General features: G+C 35.9%; 1 pseudogene across 1 annotated transcript; it reads right to left on the minus strand.

Annotated features, from left to right (window-relative positions):
• Positions 1–247: 247 nt before the first annotated feature.
• Positions 248–6,763, minus strand: LOC149215502 (transcription elongation factor TFIIS-like; annotated as a pseudogene). Its single transcript, XR_016251037.1, has 2 exons — positions 6,333–6,763; positions 248–1,359 (listed from the first exon to the last, which is right to left on the minus strand). The product of XR_016251037.1 is annotated as a transcription elongation factor TFIIS-like (transcript).
• Positions 6,764–7,801: the final 1,038 nt, after the last annotated feature.

Consider the following 7,801-nt stretch of genomic DNA (forward strand, 5'->3'; position numbering starts at 1 on the left):
AGGTACAAAGCTGAACAGTTTACATGTGACAAAGCCATGGGTTGATCTGCACCTACATCTTGCCCCAACGATAAAGTAGTAGTGCCACTCAAAGAGTTTGCAATTTCAATTGTAACAACTGAACCCAAGGCTCAAAACACTTACAGGTCTTTTATTCCATGACGCTAAACTGTCAAGAAGGGCATCTAATGTATACACAACAATTATTTTGATTACCATCATGGATAAAATACCAAGTTCATTCATATAAAATGAATAGAAAAAATATAATTAGGTACTTTTCCTTAGAATGTTACAGTTAATTGCATTTACTTTACTAAGAAGCCATTGTCTAACTTTAGACCATGACATGCAGTTACTGCAAAGATCTTGACAAACCTAACCAATCATTTATACCTACTGTCAAGTAAATATGTAACAAATATCAATTTTCAATCAAGGGTGCCATTAAGAGTTTTAACCAACAAGGGGTAGGCAATGAATCTCTAGATCTCACTAACCTAATTCTGCTCTACCTACCAAGCTACCAGTCTGGCTTGAAATTAGCAGAACTTCCAATGGTTATTACAGTTTACACATGTGACAAATGTAGTCATAGGTTCATCTGCACTTCTTGTTTGCAACTGATAGTAAGTACACTTCCGCTGGCCACATTTACCACACTTGAATTGGTCTGTTGTAGCTTTAGGCTTTATCCCACGCTCACACTCAAAAAGTGCCTTGTCTTTGATCTGTTTGTTCTCGAGCTTTCTTTGATCACTAGCCATTTCTTCTGCTGTCATGACAATAAGTTTCTCTGGCTTAATTTCCCCAAGAAGAACTCTCCTTCTCAAATCTGGATTGTTTGCATCTTTCAGGTTGAACATGATGGACCTATATTTCAACTTCTGGGCTCCAGTAGACAGCCCTAACTTTTCAAACATCAGTGTCTCAACAGAAACTGCAACTCGTACTGGATCACATGCATTTACTCTCACCAGGTTGTCACCCTCGGCTTCGTTACCTACTTTGGAAAAAGCCTCATGAAGAAGCTCACGGATCCTGTCCCGTACTGTGTTATTACACTTAATCATACTTGTCAGCTTTGGAGGGCCATTTGAAGAGGAAGATACCTTCTTATTGCTGATAGATGCTTCTTCTTCCTTGGGTTTCTTCTCAACCTTTACAGACTCTTGCTTAACAGCATTGACCTCCACTTTAATAGTCTTGGACTGCTTATCTTCTGACTTTGTAGCTTTGTTTCCATTGTTAGCAAGAGTTTCTGTTGTCACAACCTTCTTCCAAGAATCAAGTAAGCCAGTGGCTAACACAAATACTTTCTTGAGGATGCTTTGTGAGATGTCGGAGGCGTTTGCCAACCTGATAATCGAAGTATCATAACAAAATGAAGTTACTAACATCCATAAGAAAATAGTCCTATGAAAAAAGCCACACACTCATGAACTAAACAGTTTACCTTGACTACTTTAAATCAGAGAAAAAGGTACCTTAAAAAGGCCCATTAAACTTAGAAAGAGGCATTAACAAAATCAGTGGACTCAAAAGAAGAATGAGACTAAACTTTCAAGATAGAGGTAAATTGTTAAGAGCACTATTCAAAGATAAAGTAAAAGAGCAAAGAAAATGAAGGAAAAACTAGAATTATACAAATGATACCAATACTTTTCTTTCAGATATGTTCCCCATGCTACAAATCCTAATGAAGTACTCAGAGTAAAAGAAACGTTATATTATAGTTCACAACAGCCATCCAGATAGGCATGTGCAAAAGAGCCATCTTCAAGAAGTAAATCTGGACTTACATTCTTCAATTTATGTCATAACATAAACGCATTTCAGTGTAAGAAAAAGACTGAAATCAAATGCCATGCACCACAAGTTAAATTTACAATTCAAATCAATAAAAACGTGTGCCAACATAATACTTTTAAAAAAGCATGTTCTTGACTTGTACACCACAAAATGCAGCAATCAAAGCAGACGTTTGCATAAGGGTACAAACAAACAATCTAAAGCTTACACATCCAACTCTGTTTCTAACTTTACTGATAACAGCCTCTACAGTACACCCACTACCTGCACAAGATGATACCACTGTACTGGGGAATCTGATAACACAAATCTTAAATCATACAAAAAGGATTGTTAAAAATGTTGTAATGAGACATGATGAATATGGAGTGGCTAGAACTAACCCTGGCAGAACAGGGCCAGAGAGGCCTTGTTATAACCTCAAAAGCACAGAACTTCTAATAAACACTAATAACACAATGAAAATGTTATCTTGATATGGCAAGGCTTTGAAAGCATTCAAATTGCAAAAAAGTGGGTGTGTGGTTAGAGAGAGGTCTCTTTCTCATTCATTTCCACCACCACTCTACTACTTCCCTGAGAGTAATGGTTGCAAAATAGGAGACACCCAATTGGTAATTCTACCTGAGCAAGTCTTAGCTCTAAAAGACAAGGTTTCTATGCTTGAATATTGAATTTCTTACTGCAAACAAAAACTCAAATATTGACCTGCATATCAGGGTCTCAAGATTCAAAGGCATGAGTCTAAAGTTCATAACTTCGAAGAGAATAAAATATGAATGGTGATCGAAAGCCAGAAGAGGAAGATGGATGCAGCACCTAAAAGATAACCAGTCAATAAAGTTGATGATAAGCATTGCTTCTGCCAATGCAGGTAGAGTGGAAGTACCGAAAACTGAAGATCAGATTCCTTCCATTTTTGGCCTGTGTAACACCCACTTCATTATCAATATTCTCTATAATTGTCCTTCAATTTCATGTATCGGTTGGTGAATCTGCAGTGTCAAGCCTAACAGAGAGTTTGAAAAATGGAACAACTTCAGCCCAAATACAAGAGCAATGTTGAATTGTCTCAGAGGGCTCAGGTTAGCACCTGCTAACCTGCTCCAAATATTTCCAGAATGTATGCAAAAAGTAATGTCAGACAAATAGAGAAATCTGAAAACCTGAAAGTGCAGTAGCCTCCACTAATGTGGAATCAAACCAGATACAGCAAGATCATAACATGGTCAAACTCCATACAGACAACAGAACAGAAAAAGATTAACATAGACTCAAAGCCAATAGAAGGAACAAGAGAATTACTGCATCTATTAGATCTGCTGCTGAGAAATACAAGGGGAAGCCCTCTATTTATAGCAACCTGGGAGGAGTCCAGCATTTAAGAAGGATAGTTGGCAAGTATACAAGTATTTAATGATTTACCCAAGTTAACTTACAACTGTCTGTACACTAACAAACCCCTTAAGTGAAACTTAGGTGAGTATTAAAAAGGAGGCTAAATTCCAAAACTGGGTCCCGGCTACAAGGCCATGATAGGTACCCATGTACAAAATGCTTATAACAGTTGAAAAAAAGAGGGAGGAACATTTTGTTGTGGACAGTAGAGCACCATATGTTGCAACTGAATACAATCAGTGCAGAATAGTCTTCAAATTTGAGGTTGACATATTCAACACCATTATGTCTCTGACTCTCTGCAAACATTTGATAAACATTTCCAGGTTGCCTCAAGAAAAGTGTCAAAAGCCTCACTTTTCTTCTTTAAAAATTAGACCCAAGTTTGTTTGGAGTTGTCATCAATGGATGTAAGCAGCTAACAGGCCCTTTGAAATGACAAGGTAGGAATAAGACCTGCAACATCATTGTGAACAAGTTGAAGACCTTTAGAAGCTCTCCAAGATTTTTCCTTAACAAAAGTACCGTGAGGATGCTTGCCAAGAACACACCCAGTACAAACACCATCAAAAAGAGAAATAAACATAAGATTAGTGACCAAAGTTTACTTAGTTGATAATCATAGCAAGAGTTTAAGTGACCAAATCTCATGTCGTGATTTAGTTAACTCATTTGAGTGACCAAGTAATACATTGATAGGAGGCTCCACTACAAAATGAGAAAATAAGTTCAAGTGTGCATGATTATCCACTTTCCCTATGGCAACAATTTGTGAAGGGTCCTCAATTTCATGAAACAAAAATAAAGAGTAAACAAGATTGTTTTCCTTGAAACAAAATTTGTAATCTGATAAATTGAGAGCAAATTAGTTGAAAGATTAGGAACATATAGAACATTGTTGATCATGTCATCTATCGTCTCAATGGAACATTGCCCTTGAAGAGGTAAAGGTGAAGAGTTGCCCATAAAGATATGATCTGTATTGCATGAATTAATGGAAGCAAACAAATTCTTAGGTTTAGCATTTCTTGTATGATTGCCAAAAAAAGATAGATTGACAATTAAATTGTGTTTCTTCATTTCTGAAGCGAAGGCAACCAATTTCTACAAACAAGATTTTGAATTACCTTTCCATAAAAAGCACATTTAAGAGGTCTATTCTTTCCTTTAAAATCTTGTTTCAGTGAGGGATTTGAAAAGTTAACACTCCTTTGTACTTTTCATTTGTTTCCCTTAGATGCCTTTTTATGTTGTATCCTTGAATTTGAAGGTGAGACAGCTATAAAAATTCCACAGCCAAGAGCACCCATTTCAATGAGTTTATCCTGCTCGCAAGTAGTTGTTCAATAAAAGCATCAAAAGCAGGCAGACTCACAAAAGCTTGGCCCAAGACATCTTGAGTTCAATATAAATGTGGAAACAAACACTGAATAAAACTCGCCTAACTTAGAGAGCACTGCCAAAATGAGTTGTTCATCACTTTTCTCAAATTTACGATCTTTTAATTGAGGCCAGAGAGATAGGACTTGGAAATGAAATCTTAAGTAGTATCAAAATTACTAGGATTTAGAGTAATTAATTCATTTTCCAATTGATGACCACAAATCGCATCCATTTTACCAAATATTTGTTCAAGTTGCTCCCATGCTTCATGAGTTGTATCTATCCTTCAAGATCAAAAAATAGTTGGGGTGAAAGAGAAAGACATATTAAATGTAACGCTTCATTACAAATGCCATTTAGGCTTTCAACATTTTGTGGAGATTAAACTAGGCAAAGACAGTGTATCCTCCATATCAAGAGGATGACAATGCTCAAGAAGAGACAAGTAGCACAAGAGCAAGAACAAAAAAAAAAAGTCGACTTGCCTTCTAAAATGACTTCCCTATTAAAAAAAGGCTTTTCTAGATAGGCACTTTACTATAGTGCAGCTTATAAATCAGCAAAGTCTTCTTTTACGAATACGTATTCACACCCCCATAAAATTAGCTCCACAAAAATTATTTTTACAACCTTTCCGTAACCAAAAGGTCATAAAAAATGATACGGGAGACTGATGGCTCGAGGGGGTTACTGCCACAAGAATCTGCAGTGATCAGCAGTTGAACTGCACACGAGGAGGAAAATCTGAGACGTCCACAGTACAAGACGAAGGGCAGAGAAACCCACAACAAAGGTGAAAGTGCAAAGATGCCCATGGTATAGAAGCCTAAAGATGTCCAAAACTCAAAGCCAAGTCACCCAACGGAGATGGAGGAAGCTGACGATCTGTAGCTCTGATAACATGTGATACCATGTGAAATTAAACCACATACAGTCAGATCATAACATGCTTAAACTCCATAGAGAAAATCGAACAACAAAATATTAACAGAGACTCCAGGCCAAGAGAAAGAACAAGGGAATCACTGAATCTATTAAATCTGATGAGGAGAAATACAATGGGAGGCCTTCTATCTATAGCAAACTAAAAGGAGTCTAGTATTTATTTAATAAGGGTAGTTAACAGGTTCAACAACGGGGCATTTTAAGACGTGCCCAAGTTAACTTACAATTGTATATGTACACTAACAGCTAATGCAGAAAACACGGAACCGCCTGATAGCACCGGTCACCCCCACCCAGGGAGGGTCCGTACTGTACTATGTTTCTGTTTCTGTTAAAAAACAAAATATGACCTAATGAAATAATACATGTACACATAATTACTTATGTGTATATAATGTATTCTAATCAAATTAAGTCCAATACCCTGACTGGAGGATGATACACACAACCACAATGCATCATACCCAACAGCTATAAAAAAAATAATTCAGTAACCTAAACCAAAGAGGCCCTGTCTTAGTTAAAACCAAACAGGTATTTCAAAAGCCTTAATAACACCAAAAAAGTTACATCTTTGGTTTTCTCCGCATTATTAATCCCTGGGGCTTGTGAGCTTTCTCCCGTCACTTTGACGTATTCCAATTATCAATAAAGATTTTAAAAATATATATATTTAAAAATTAAAACGCACACCTGAGATGAAACAAGAACACTCATTGTTACAGGTACAGCCCGTATTCCAATTATCAATAAAGATTTTAAAAATATATATATTTAAAAATTAAAACGCACACCTGAGATGAAACAAGAACACTCATTGTTACAGGTACAGCCCGGAGGGCTTTAAGGGCATCCAGACAGCGTTGCTCCTCTGCTTCATCTGTAATGGCTTTGTCCGCCGCCTTCTGCACCTTCTCAAAAAGCTCCACGAGTTCCTTTTCCGCGGCTTTGGAAGAGCCCATTGCTCTGCTGCTGCTATTGCCTAAACCAAACCCTGAAACAACCTCAGGATCAAAACCCTACCAAACCTTAAAACAAAATATATCGCGATATTTACAGTGCAAAGAATGGATAGGAACAAAATCTTGATATATGCGTTGCCCTGGGCGGAGAAAGGCGGAACCCCAGAAACCCGCGATCGTACGATCAGACGGCATTAACGCCTTCGAAGCAAATCTGGTTATGCGGGTGTCAGCAAGGTTACTTATACATGGTCCTAGGGCTCTCGATTCTATCTCGAGGAAATACCTAAATTTAACCAAAGAGGTAGCCCCCTATTTTAAGTTTATTTTAGCTGCCAAATCTAGGGCGTAAAGGCTAAATGTGTTTTTTTATCTATTGAATTTGTTTTTTTAGAAGTGAATTAAGGTGTTTTTATATATATGTAATTTATTTGTTATTTAGAAGGGAATCTATTTAAATATTCAAAATATCATACTTCAAAAAAAAAAAGAATGTGAATGTTGAAATGAATTGACACTTGAGTAGAGAATGTGTAAGATGAGAAAAGAAATAAGGAATATTGTTATGTTGTTATTGAATCTTGTGAAGTATTTGTAATCAAACTATTTCTTATAATAATTATTTGTTTGTACTAATAAACTTATTATTGTTATAATTGTTATGTTGAGGATTGATATATGGACTATTAGGGAGTGAGAATGAGTTGAAAAATATGATGGACCAAATATTTTGTTAAGAAATTTTAATATCATATTATTAAATATTAAATAAAATATTAAAGTTATGTATTTAAATTATAAAAGGAATAATTAATGGGGAACTTTTAACATAGGTGATCGTTAAAATGACCATATGGACAAATTTCATTACATCTTAAAGTGGATTTAGGGTGGCTCATGTATTATGTAAATTCCATACAATGAGATTTGAGAGGATATGTGCATGGCTGGTATGAAGTGGAGAATTCATCCAACACACTAATAATTTCATAATAATTGTCTTATATGTATATTATTATTTAGTATATAATGATGGTTACACTATAATCTTGGTTGTAATATGTCTTAAGTCTAGTACAAGTTTTCCTCCTTAAAAATTCTTTGTCTTGAAAGCAATGGAAGAGATAACAATTTCTAAAAAAATGAACCATCTATTTGTAACCTTCACCTATTTGATAAGGTTGAGGAGGCAATATTATGTTCAAAGCCTTGAACAACATTTTTATGCATAAAAAAGAATCAATACATCCAAGGTGGATTCTTTCTAAAAATTTATTGTGATAAAAGTCTAGGTTTGCTCT

The sequence above is a fragment of the Pinus tabuliformis genome, chromosome 1_1 (genome assembly GCF_031772625.1).
Source record: "Pinus tabuliformis cultivar Carrire ecotype Pingquan chromosome 1_1, CPIR1, whole genome shotgun sequence".
Classification (NCBI taxonomy): Eukaryota; Viridiplantae; Streptophyta; class Pinopsida; order Pinales; family Pinaceae; genus Pinus; species Pinus tabuliformis.